Source organism: Chiroxiphia lanceolata, chromosome 21 (genome assembly GCF_009829145.1).
Source record: "Chiroxiphia lanceolata isolate bChiLan1 chromosome 21, bChiLan1.pri, whole genome shotgun sequence".
NCBI lineage: Eukaryota > Metazoa > Chordata > Aves > Passeriformes > Pipridae > Chiroxiphia > Chiroxiphia lanceolata.
The window spans coordinates 8,664,891-8,678,842 of NC_045657.1; the positions used below are offsets into that span (position 1 = coordinate 8,664,891).

General features: G+C 44.5%; 1 protein-coding gene across 4 annotated transcripts in view; it reads left to right on the top strand.

Annotated features, from left to right (window-relative positions):
- TNC (tenascin C) overlaps nt 1-13,952 on the top strand; it is a 73,332-nt gene that overhangs the window by 10,545 nt on the left and 48,835 nt on the right. The gene's annotated exons all lie outside the window — the stretch shown is intronic.

The window sequence follows — 13,952 nt, forward strand, 5'->3', positions numbered from 1 at the left end:
GATGCTCAAGTGTAGGAGCTCTTAACAAAAAACCAAGCTCCAAGGACAGGCTGAATTCCCTGTTAACTTGTGCCTCACCTCAGTCACTGCTAGACCAGATGGGCTTGGTGCTTGTTCTCCCATAGTTACCTCTTCTAATGCTGTTTCTCTTTTTAAGTTTACACGTAGCACATTTGAATAATTCGCCTTGTAAAATAACCAGGCTTTATATGAAAACCCTGCTGTGGTGTGAGCTGGATTCTACTCACTTCCCATCTGCAGGAGTGAATCACTTGAGTTGTGTAAGAGCAGGAGACATTGCTACACAAACATGATGTGCAAATGTGTGTGTGAATGGGTCCCCTCATTCCATGAAACCTCTAGAGCCTGTTCAGGATGAAAGGCCATTCTGCAGACATAAGATAATTAGCTGAACTCTTGTATTTTGGGTCACTTGCAGATTCTTTTTGAATTCTCTGACGTCTTTCTCTGTGGGTTTTGGTAACTTTATAATTTATTTCCATGGATTCATCTTCTTATTCTGGTAATTAGCTTGGCACATCCTCTGGTTTGGCTTCAGAATAAGTCTGCAATTTTCTGTTGTTACCCTAGAATTTCAAGCAGTTGTGCAGCTCTGTGTGTGTGTGCTGCACATCTGGTCAGACTTTCTGCTTCAGAGCAAAAGATACTTCAGAGAATCAGGGAACCACAGAAGGATTTGGTTGGAAGGGACCTTAAAGATCACCCAGTTCCACCCCCTGCCATGGGCAGGGACATCTCCCACTAGCCCAGGTTGCTCCAAGCCCCGTCCAGCCTGGCCTTGGACACTTCCAGGGATCCAGGGGCAGCCACAGCTTCTCTGGGCAACCTATGCCAGGGCCTCCCCACCCTCACAGGGAAGAATTTCATCCTAATATACAATCAAAACCTACTCTCTGTCAGTTTGAAACCATCATCCCTTGTCCTGTCACTCCAGGCCTCTGTAAATAGTCTCTCTCCATCTTTCTTGTAGCTCCTTCATGTCCTGGAAGGTCACAATCAGGTCACCCCAAAGCTTCTCCTCTCCAGGCTGAACAATCCCAGCTCTCCCAGCCTTTCCTCCCAGCAGAGCTGCTCCAGCCCTCTGATCATCTTGTTGCCTCCTCTGGACTCTCTCCAGCAGCTCCATGTCCTCCCTGTGCTGTTCCCCAGGGCTGGAGCAGCTCTGCAGATTCCCCTGTTTGGGATTCACTTTCTCCTTCACATTGCAGGGGGCAACACTGCAGCTCTTTGCTTTTTAATTAGGTATTTTCTGACAGTTTTACAGCACTCCTCAGGAAGAGGTTTAGTTATGGAAATGAGGATTTGACAGTATCTTTCCTGTGAGGTCCTTGGAATATTTAATTCACAGAGATCTCCATTCCCCCGTGAGGTTTTACCAGTGGTTAATCTGAGACACAGCAGATGATTTAGAAAATAATTTCAGACTGAGTTTCAGTACTCAGTCCTTACCACGAGGCCACACTATTAATCCCAAGGCTGTGGGCACTTTCTAGAGACTGCTGAGAGCACAGATTTCTGTGGGAACTCCATGGGGCCAACTCCATTTAGCTTCTTTTCTCATTATGGTTCAGAAGATTTGGATATGGCAGACCCTTGGTCAGGGAGATTTTGTCTCAGCTACTGTTGAAACGTCGTTTTTCCAGGTCTGGGGAATCCATTCAGTGTGAAACCTGTTCATTTCCCACTTTGCAATGACACTCCAAGTCTGTGTCTCACCATTCCACTGAACTATAACTCCCAGCTGAACATATTCCTTGCCTGCCTTATGTGCTGGTTCACCTCAGATTTTATTTTCCTTTATAATTTCCCATCAACCAGCAGACTTCCACCTGGCAGTTTGTATTCCCAGTTTTCATAGAGGAGAGTTTGTTGTCTCCACAGGGCTCTGTGGTACAGCAGAGGTGAGCTGGGTGCTCCCTTACCTGCCATCACCTTCCACATGTCCCTGCAGGTCAAATCCAGGATTTATTCCAGAAGATATTGCTCCTTTCCTAGTGCTGCCTGAGTAGCAGGACCCAAATCACACCAACATACATGGCACTGCTGGAAATGTCAGCTAAAATATATTTAAAAAAATAAGATTACTCCAAATGAGCATTTATTTGGCTTTTTCAGCTCAGCATCCAGAGTTTCACCTCTTCCCATACTTAAGGGAATAAACCTAATTTTGTAAGAAAAACCCTTTGCATTTTATAGATGCAGCTTTTTCATTTCCTGGCCTTTGCACCTCTAAGAAACAGCAACACAAACCATGCAAGAGATTACTGCTCCAGCCTGGGTTATTGCCTTGAACTCCTCATTTTACATGGTCTTGTCTTTACTTTGCCTCCAACAAAAGCCATATTTAAAAAAAAAAAAAAAGTAATAATAAAGAGACATATTTTTAGCTGTGAATCCCTGCAGTGCCACAGGTCAAATCCACCAGCTGGTCTAACATGCTTTGGAGGAAAAGAGAAAGTGGAGTTGGGTAATAACCCCCAACAGCACAATCAAATCTGAAAACTGGGAAATCTTGGTGTCTATCCCCTCTGCTGCCCCTCCCCAGCTCTGCTTTCCTCTCTTTTCCCAGTCTTTTCATGCTGTTTTATATCTCCAGCCAGGATGGTTTCCAGCCAAACATTCTGTGGGGTGCAGGGAGAGTGTTATTTATCTGCAGTTACAATAGTTTTGTGCATAATAGACACAAGTGTATAAATATATATATATAATATATAGTATAATAATAATAGTTTACCATATTCCTTGGGAACAGGAGAATCTGTGTCCTCAGGGATGATCATTGGACAGTCAGACATCAAGAAGAAGCTTTTTGGCTCTTGGACCACTATTTTGGAAGTGTTTTGCTACCTGACTAATTCAGTTTGGTGTTTTAAATGCCCTTAAATAACGTGTCTGGCTCCCCCACGGGCACAACTCTGCACTTTGAGAGGTGTGAGTGGACAGAAGATGAATTCTTTCTCCTCCTGTGCCAGGGTGGAGCAGAGAACAAGCACTGTGGGTTCACTTGCATGACTTCTCACTTAGTAATTGAAGTCCAGCTCTGGATTTTATTAGAAAAAGGAGCAGGAATCCTCTGAAGAAATGATTGAGGTGGTTATTCTTTAAATAGACCACTTTTTTCAAAGCAAGCCGTTACTGGTTTCAAAGATTTCCTCAAAATGGTTTGTCAGGGATTTTTTTTTTTTTCCTGAGAAAGGGAACTCCTGAAATGCTGCTGACTCTCTCTTAGTTTTCTTTTTTACTGAGTTTGCAGAATCAAAGGAAAAAGGGCATCTTTCAGTGGCTAAATATGTGTTGGGAAAAACTTTCAACCAGTTGTACCTGTTACTTTATCATCACAGTTCTTTTGCAGAGACAACCTTGATACAGTATTTTTGGTTACTCAGGCATCCAGTGGAGAACACGGGGAAATACTGAATGAAACAATCCAGAATGAGAGGAAGCAATTTAATGTTTTGTTTTGGTTTTGTTTTTAAATATAGGGGATCACTGATGCCACCAAATAACTCATCTGAAATAATGTAATTCTAGTAAGTACAGGTATTTATAAGCATCTTGGAATGCTTGCAGATAAATCAGTGCAAACCAGCCAAGTCTTTCTTCAAGTCAAATAAAAATTAGGGGCACATTTTATTTTATTTAATGGACCACAAGCCCTGTGTTTTGGGGAAGGATTTCTCTCCTGCAGAAGGTGGGCACTGGATCTCTCCAGCAGTGAGAGGTATGGGATGGCTTTTAGGAGGATTGTGATATTTGGAGAGTACACTGTGGTCCTCCATGGTGATATCTGCCCCATGGATGTGGATAACTGGTCTCTGCCCCGGGGCTGGGCTCTGTAGAAAATTTGAAAACAGATGAAGACTTTTTCCTGTCATCTGAGAACAATGAACCCCTTTTTTGTGCCCCTTTCCCATCTTATTCCTCTCCCCTTTTCCTGTGGGGTAAAATGAAAGAGGGGGGAAAAAACCCCCCAAACCCAATGTATTTATTCACTTCTCAATTCTGCCTCGAGACTGTTTTTTAGAGCCCCTTCTTTTGTGAGTTTAATCAGATGCTTGATAAGAGAAAAAGCGTTGCTAACTAACCCGGGCTACAAAGAGGGCCCTTCAGGGAACACATGACCTCATCCCCAGGATTACTCTATCACATGAATTCAGACTCCACAGCACACCCAAAATAAATGTTGGGCTCTGTTGGCAGCAAAGGGCTTTATCCACCTCCATATGCTTTGCCAACGTCTTCCTCGGTCGCTGGGATTAAACACGGATGGAAATTCAGCACAAGAGGCAGATTTTCCTGGTCACAAACAGCCTCAAAAGCTGCTGGCTGGCCCTGCCTTTGGGCCATTGCCCTCCTGGCACCAGCCAGCCCTGGCACAGCTTTGCAGGCGTGGAGCAGGGCTGGTTTTCACTCCCAGCTCCCATTGTCTGCCCGGGTTTTGTTGGGTGCTCACAGCCTTGGCAGCCAAGAGCTGACTCTGGGAATGCCTGGGGGGCTCCCAAAACTAACCCTTTGCCAGGAGAGGGCACAAATCCCTCCCTAAGGTATAAGAAGTGCCACCATTGTGTTGTCTTGGTGCTCTGAGGGCCTCTAGCACCTAATACTGGACAGCATCAACATCCTCAGGATATCCCTGTGGTAGGCACTTCTTGGGAAGTTGGTGGGTTTTCAGCTTGGAGATCTCAGTTTGGGTGTCAAGGCATAGTTTTTATGGCCCTTGGGATGAAGAGGAGGATGTGTTGGCACAGGTTTTTGGGCATGCAGCAGGGCTGGTGTTCACTCCCAGCTCCCACTCTCTACCTGGGTTTTGTTGGGTGCTCAGAGCCTTGGGAGCTGGAGCTGCTTCTGGGAAAGCTCGTGGGGTCACACACAGCACTCCCCAAACCAACCCTTTGGCAGGAGAGGGCACAAATCCCTCCCTGATGTCTAAGAAGAGACACCATTTTATTGTCTGGATGCTCTCAGGGCCTCCAGCACCAAATATAGGACAGCATTATTTTCCTCAGGATATCCCTGTGGCAGGAACATCTCGGGAAGTTGGTGGGTTTCCAGCTCGGAGGTCTCAGTTTGGGTGTCAAGGCATAGTTTTTATGGCCCTTGGGATGAAGAGGAGGATGTGTTGGCACAGGTTTTTGGGCATGCAGCAGGACTGGTGTTCACTCCCAGCTCCCACTCTCTACCTGGGTTTTGTTGGGTGCTCAGAGCCTTGGGAGCTGGAGCTGCTTCTGGGAAAGCTCGTGGGGTCACACACAGCACTCCCCAAACCAACCCTTTGGCAGGAGAGGGCACAAATCCCTCCCTGATATCTAAGAAGAGACACCATTTTATTGTCTGGATGTCTCAGCACCAAACATAGGACAGCATTATTTTCCTCAGGGTATCCCTGTGGTGGGAACTTCTTGGGAATTTGGTGGGTTTCCAGCTTGGAGATCTCAGTTTGACTGTCAAGACATGATTTTTACTGAGGTTGTGTTTCTTCCCACCCTGACACACTTTTGCTGGACAAGGTATAGCAGCAGAGACCTTTTCCTGCAGGAAAAGCTCCTGCAGTTCTTGAAGTAGAATTAACTAAAATTAACTGTCAAATCCCAAGCTGGACACACATTCAATATAATTCACATTATCCACAGTCAGGATCTCATAACTATGCTGGAAGGAGACACATCTGCAGCTCCCACTGAGATGTAGCATGTATTTATTTCTGATTAAGCACATTTAGCAGTAAATTACATGAAAGATTAAACAGCACATTTAGAGCATGGTCTGATTAACTCTGCATTACACATCTAAGTCACTCAGCAATTACCTTCATTCCTTTATAACTTGGGTAATTTTATTAATCCTGGTGTAGCAAAAATGAATTCAGAGCTTTTGATTCCTGTTTTTAGGGTGGGTCTCTTCCTGAGGATGGTTGGATGTATATAACCTGCTTCAAACTGGTTGGACATTAGGAAGCAATTCTTCCCTGGGAGGGTGGTGAGCCCCTGGCACAGGTTGCCCAGAGAAGCTGTAGCTGCCCCATCCCTGGAAGTGTCCAGGGCCAGGTTGGAGCAACCTGTTCTAGTGGAAGGTGTCCCTGCCCATGGCAGGGGGAGGAACAGAATGATCTTAAAGTCCCTTCCAGCCCCAACTATTCTGTGATTCTTTGATAAGTGTGTAGGCAAGGCCTTAACAAACATCTCTGATATCCAGCAGCTCTGAACAACACAGTGGTTGTTCCAGAGCAGCTCAGCTCCAGCCAGATGGAACAATTTCCAAAGGCATCTCATTTGCCTATTCACCATCAATCCTGTCAACCTGTGGCCTGATTAGAAGGTGACTGTGATTAAACCTTATTAAGAGCTGTAGCCACTTGGCTCCTCTTGTTTAACACACCTGGGTCTTCCTCTAATACAGGTACTATAGAAAAGCAATAAGATACAACTTGTGGGATGAAGATCATAGAATTTGAGCAGAAAAACTGAGAGCAAGGAAAGCATTTTCACAGGGGTGAACTAAAGAATCTCTCTCTAGAGAAACTACTGGAAGCCTAAAAAGAAATAAGAAGTTTAGTTTGGTTCTTTGTACTTTGCTTAGAATGCAAATCTCCCAAAGACTTGTTAGAAATCAGGGTGATAACTGGCTGGGCTGTAATGCCAGAACTGAGGGATGATCTCAGATCCCACAGGTGCCAGCACGGTGCCATTCCCACACTCCTGGCTCTCCTCTGAGCTCTTGCCCCTTTGCCCCTGATGGAACAGCAACAGCAATGGTATGTTCAGGCAGAATTTCTTTGTTTTTCTCATCAGCAGCCAGGTAATTCCTAAGAAACATAAATCAAAAGAGCCTGTAGGGCTCAGGAACTGGAAGGCACCTCTTGTTTGCTGAGTTCAATGTCCTGTTATTGCAGGCACCTCGTCACATAATCTGTTTTTCACTTCTGTTTAATTATTGCATGTTTTCAGCAGTCATTTTCTCCCAGCTGTACCTCTGCCAGCTGACTTAATTTTTCATTTGATTCATGAGATTTGCTCATTATATTTAATACTTCATTGATCAAAGGTGTTACTGATACTGGGAGAAGACCACCTCTGATCCCTGAACTTTTACTCTGCTTTGAAAACCAGCCAAACTCATTGTTTAGCTTGGAAAGGTCTGTTCTCTCCCTGAGATCCTGAACAAGGATAGACCTGGAGAGATTTTCCATGGCTAAGAGCACAAAACTTCTGAAACAAAGTCGTTTATAATGGAATAATCTTGCTAATTTAACTCAAAATAGTCACTGTACAACAGAAGGTTTAGTCTCTCATGGGTCTCCTTTTATGCTTATCATTCAGAATTTACCACAGCTCTTTCACATTTTTATGGATGTTGGCTTCAGTGGGTTATTTCTCCTTCCCCTTTGTGGCACTGTCATGCTGATGGCTTTGAAATATGAGCCTTTGCTAAATTCTAAATTGTACACAAAGCAATTAATTAAAATTCCTTCCAAAACAGCCTTGGCAAAGCCCCGTGTGTGTGCTGCTTTTCAGCCAAGGTAGGATGGGTGGAGGCTAAAATGCATCCAAATGGTTTTATTTAAAGATGATGTACAGTAGGATCTGTGAACCAGAAATTATCCACTTTCCCCAAAGTAGGAATATCATCTAAGAGCTGAAGCCAAAGATGAAAACTGAGCTGGAGTGAAGAGTTCAGGCTCAGCTGAGTGATGTTTAATGCAGGACCTCAGGGGCTGGATGGGGCAAAAAATATCCATGGATTTGTTTTAATTGCTGCTCTTTGAAAGGGTCTGAGGGATGAATGTGATCACAATTCTGGTGACCACCAAGATTCTCATAGGGTTCATTTGAGATCTAAAACTTCTTTTGTTTTTATTACTAATTCCAGTGGCACGGGTAAGGCCTTTGGAATGGGTGATGGATGCAATCTGGGCTGGAAAACTCTAATCTGTGACAGCTGAGAAATCAATCATGAGTTCACTGTGCAAAGCAGTTCCCTTCTCTGCACTCAAAGTGTCCTCAGCTGTGATTGTTCTCAGGCCCAGGAAAGGCAGCTCCCAAATGTGCAGTGCCAGCAGCAGATGAAACACAGGTGGCTCCAGGGGCTTCCATCCCACATCAAACACAAACTGCCAGTCTGCCCTGGAACAGAGGGGATTGAAGTCACAAAGGCAGACACATCCAGAGGAAAGTCTGCTGCTGGAAGTGCTATAAATGCCTTCTGGGAGGTGCTGGGGTTTGAACTGCTGGGGTGGGACTCAGCAAAGCTGGACCAGCTTCCTCAGCCTTGCAGTGGGTAAAATACCTCTACCTAAAGGCACAGGCTCCTGCCAGCTTGTGACTCAGTGCCAGGCTCTCCATGTCTCAGTTTTCCAAATCTGAAGTGGAGGAATGGCTCCACTATTGTTTGTCCACTGTAATTACAAAATCTTTTGAAGAAGGGGCTCTTTGCCACTTCTCCAGCACATGTGGGTACCATGGAGTTCTTGCTCTGGGGCTGTGGACATCACTGAGTCACTTCTGTGACAGCAGGTGGATTTGTACCTCGAGACTTCCTCCTTCTGTAGTTAAACAGAAGTTCTAAATCTGCCTTCCCAGTTGTTTCCTCTCTGCCTCTTTCTCCATGCAGGTGTTCCAGAGGGTGCTTTCTCCCTTTTTTTCACTGCATTGGACTTCCACAGACAACAAATTATTTTGGTTAATGTTTCTCTGTCTTTTTGACTTCCAGCAGCAGGTTCAGTTTGCAAATCTGGAGCAGGGTGAGTTGGCAAAGGCTTTTAAATCAGTGCCTTTGCATTTTGCTATTTATTAAAGGAGGGTCACCCAGTCTGGCTCCAAAGTTGTTGGTGGGATTTCCAGATGGGGGATTTCTCATCCAGAAAACTGCAGAGTACTTGCAGGATGTTTTTCCATTGTGACCTGGCCATGGAGATGGAAGTGAAGTTGCTTGACTGTAGATCAGAGGTGAGTCTTCCCAGTGCAACTGGGTGGATTCCTGCTTATCCCACTGCACTGTATCTGTTAGAAGAAGGTAATCACCTTCTTTCTGTCTCCTTTGAAAGTTGTGACCCTCATTTCACCTCTTCATGAATTTAAGACTTGGAAGAAAATCTCTGAATTATGAAAATTTCCCTTTGGAGCTTCCCACCCTAAGGGCCTTTATTTCATATCTACGGTGTCTAATTGGGGTGAAACAATTCCAACACTTTGCACACGTGTTCTCCGGGAGCTTTGGGGAACACAATGGATTTTCTGAATTACTCTGAATTCAAGCTGTCTTAAAATTCCTCTCCTTAGAATGAATACAATGTAAATAAAGAAGGGGGAAAAATAAGGCCACAGTTTGGCTTTGATCATTTCTGCTGAAAAGATTCAGGACTGATGGTCTAGGACTGTTATGAATTTCTGCTCTCCGCTGTGATTTAATGTAGTTTGACCTACACTGAGTATCCCTGCTGATTCCTTTGCCCTGTTGGAATTGGGAATGGAAAGAAAATGATTTTGTGCAGTTATGAATGTGTGGAAACAGCAGTGAAAGACGATGAAGTCAGAAGTGTTGGTGTTTTTGTCCTGCCGTGTCCAAACTTCCAGGGCCACCCCCCCAGATTCTTTCTTTGAGAGCATTTCAATTTACTTCAGACTTAATCCATTTTTGCTGGAGAAGGTGCCTGGAGCCTCAGGAATCACATGCTCCTGGCAAAGCCACATGAGCACTTTTGCTTTAAAAGGTTGCATCTTTTGAAACCTTGCCTTGTAAAACCGCTCTCTGGCAGACGGTTTTAATGTATTAATCCTGTGTAACAGCACTGCTTGTATTCCTTGTAGAAGATGCACCAATTCTGCAGGGAGAGAGTATTCCATCCCTGCTGTGGCCCTTTTGGGTGTATGGCAGGGGATAAAGAGAGGAGGGCTGTGATACCACGAGGCACGTGCTTTGCTGGGCTCCCCAGGCTGGAGGGAGCAGATCATGCCTTGGTGGAAACTCTGAAGTTCCTTCAGTTACCAGATCACAGGAAACTATTTTGGGGGCAGCAATTCACAAACCTCAGAATGCTCCTCGTTGTGTTCTCCAGGGAGGGCCCTGGCTCTTCTCCAGCTGAGTTTTCCTCTCTGTCACAATCCAGCCCGTTGCTGTTTTATGCAGATTTTACACAAGATGTGCTCGAATCCAATATGTGCTGACAATATTTGATCCCCTCCTGCTGTAACGTTGGAAGTATCTGCTTAGAGAGGAATTGTTTCCTTTTTTTCTCTCTCTTTTTAGTCTAATTTCCAAGTCATGACATGTAGAGGGTGCCTGAGCAAATCTAATCAGCCTTCTGCCTCGTTTGAGAAGGACAGCTGAGATCCTCTTTAACACCTCCATTTCTTCATTGCTGCAATCTGTTTTGATTAAAATTGCACAGGGCTCTCATCTGCATATTTATCACTCCACATACCCAGAAATCATCTCCCAGCTCTGCCACTCCTCAGTATTCAGGACAGACTAAAGTGCTACACCAGGACTCTCAGCTATGCAGACGTTAATTTAGTTTCTCACACCTGCTGGTTTCCAGTAAATATGTCTTCAGGGAAGGAAAATATTCACACATTACTTTTGCTTAGTATTCCCCAGGAGTCAGAATTACTGGAGTTTTTTTTTTTTTTTAGGATTGATTAAAAATTTCCTATTAAGAAACAAATTTGAAATTAAATGGAAAGGTCTTTAAAAAGTTCTGATGCTGGGAGGAGGCCGAGGGGAAGGGGGAATGTCTGAACAAAGAAATAACCCTTTTTAATAACATTTTTGCAGCTTTTGACAGCCAGACTGTGACATGTTTTCAGATCCTCAGATGAAAGGGCTGCAGTGGAAACAAAAATTATTCCTTCCCTTTGTGCTATTGACAGGCCATCTTATTCCCACCACATATTATTAAGAGCCTTACTAGCCACTGATCAAGTTTTTAAGGAGAGTTTTCCTGAAATAGTCTTTTCCTTCTCTTTGGTTACATCTCACTTTTACACTCAGTGTCTATACAGGGAAACTTTTTTTTGCCTGAATCTCTTTCTGCCCCAGCTGCTGCAGGGATGCCATGATTTGCTTCTCATTCAAAGTCTCTAATTTGTAATAGTCCAAAGAAAGTCTAAATTGAAGAAAAACATACTCTGAGTCAGCCAGGACTGAGAGGAGACTGCAATGAAAATATGTGTGTTATCTTCATGCTTTTCTGACTTGAACTTGAACCCAGCTCTCCCTGCAGAGCTTCCAAACTTCCAATACCTCAGTGGCTGAGCCAGTGCCAAACATCCTCTTTCCACGTCACATTGATATGGAAATATTTATCAGGGAGAGCCTGACACCTCTGTCCTGAGCATCTGTGTCAGATATATCACTCCTTAGGTTTGTGTGCTCTGAAGAAGATTTAAAATGTAATTTTAATTTTAATTAAAAAAAAAAAAGAAAAAGAAGTAGAACTTGAAAGTACTCTTACAATGTCACCTGGTGCATCCAAGAGATACACTCTGGGGTCTATTTTTTTTACCTGGTGCCCATAAGCAACTATTAAGTGACAGGACTGCAAAATTCAGCCCTGCAGGAGGTCAGGAAATCTCGGATGTGTGAGAGGCCACAGCACCTTTTGTTCTTCTTTATATTGTGGTTGTGCCTCAGGGAGCAGGAGAGAGTAAGAGAGAAGTGCTGCCCAAGGAGAGCTGTGGGGAGATGCCAATGACCAGATGGGGAGAAGATGAGCTCGAGACTTTATTGTTCTGCATGACAAGCTGAACATTTTGCAGACCAGCCACACAGTCACTGCCAAGCTTTTTGAAGCACTTGGGTTGTAGTCAGGGTGGTATGAGGGGCACGGCTCATTAGGATGAGTAATATCCTGTCTCAGACAAACTGCCTGTAAAAAACTGACACATTCCTGGTCATCCAAACCTCTCAACATACCTGAGAGATGTGGTACAGACCTCACCCAGCTCCTCTTATATCCTGCAAGGCCAAACTCATGCTGAGAAGGGTCATCTTTTACAAACCCTTGCTCAAAGGCTTTTACGTGCCTGTAAATTATCCAGCAGCTGATGTCTACAAAGAAAATATAGAGAGGTTTAAAATACAATCTACATGGGCTGTTCTGAAAGGAAGGTGAGGGAAAATGAAGGAATAACAGAGCCTGACAGTTGCTGTGGCTCCCATTTCTCTCCAGGACCTGCTCCAGGGTGGTCCATTGTGGCCCGAGCTGTTGTTTAGATGTGCTTGAGGAATTGGGGTTGGAGAGAAGGTTGTCATCTTTGTTCTTCCAGCCAAAATTATGGCTAATGTATAAATAATTGCCTGAAGCTGCCTTGTTTTGTAGATGTCAGATCCAGGAGTGGAGCTCAGCTGATCCTGCTGGGTCCTTGGCAGGTCAGATGAGAAACACCTGATCTGGATGGATTAGCTCAGACATCACAGGAGGTGTCACAACACAGAGGTCACAGGGCAGACATGGAATGCTGCTTCTAGACCACCACAATGCTTCTTCATAAACTCCAAAAGGATGTCAGCCAAGAGACATTAAGTCTTCCAGTATCATCTGTAACGAGAGCTTTGGCTGCCTCTAATGCAGGGAGTATCCAGGAAAAGTCCTGGTGTTTCTGTGGCTTCCATCAGTAACAAAGGTAACAGTGGCAGGGCATGACTTGCATGAAGCAGTTTCTTCATTTTCCAGGCATATTAAGGAAATAACAGTTTGTGCCACCATTAAGTGATCCGTAAACACACTGGTCAGCAGGAAAAAGTGCAATCCCTTTTCTTGGTTTGGGCAAGGCCCATATTCTTGTAGGTTGGGATTTACAAAAGCCATAAGGAAATCGATGCTCAACTCTCACTAAAATTCAGTGAGAATTAGATGCAGAGCTGCTTCCAGTTTGTTCCACTTTCCATTGGTGATCCATCTGCCAAGCAGCCTGTCCCCTGCTCGGGGGTTAGGCACCCATTTTAGCTGTATGACCTTGTCTTGAGCACATGGAATCCCATTTCATGGCAGTCAATCTGCAAACCCCAAGTGGGAGCGTTTGAGAGTAAAATCCCACTTCAAATACAGCCCTGAACATGTTTCATGAGCTGGCAACCCAATTTAGAGATTGGCCTGAGTCGCAAACGAGACCTGGGCCATGTCTGTCTCTGTTATTCTTTATTAACAACCTCGTGATCTCTTCTGGTGCAGACAGGGCTTGCAGACATATTTGAGCAAATGGGGTAAGTGTTAGAAATAGCTTAAAGCTGAATACTTTTCCATGACAAGAAAAAAGCCTTCCCTGCTGCTTGTTTACTTCTGATTTATTCCCCAGTAAAAAGGGGTGAAGTTTGCTCTTTGTGAGCTCAGCACTGTCTACAAAAAACACCGATTTCAGTGAAGTGTCTGATGTATTGTTGTCATTCTCCCACAAAAGCAGCTGGGGCAGCATGGGAAAAATGATCTCTATGCTTTGGAGGAAGCAGAAGGGTGGGAGAAGCTGGTCTCTCATCTGACAAATGAATTATCATCAAATCAGGAGTGTATAGAGAATAAACTGCTGTTTCCCCCATTACTGGCATTTCACTACCTTACAGCCACTGGCCTGACCATTTAACCGAGTTTTGCTGGGAATAGGAAGGAAAACAAATGCTGGGATGACATTTATTAGGTGTGTTTGTTCAGTCAGTCCATTTGCTGCTCGGGGTCCTTGCTCTACGTGCTGAAGGGCTGACTCTGCATGGAAGTCAGTGGATGTACTTCTGCTCCCTTGGCTCATTCCATTTAAAAGGAACATGTACAGGCTGAGGAGGAAGAGGAAATATTGAAGCTAATGAAAGGAATGGGTTTCAGGAAGAGCTGTACAGCCCAACCAGTGACCATAAGCAGGTTGTGGTGCAGCCGAGGAAAGATCAGACAGTGGGAAATGTTGCCTAGAGAAAAGGTGTGTTGGCTGCTGAAAAGACATTTCCCC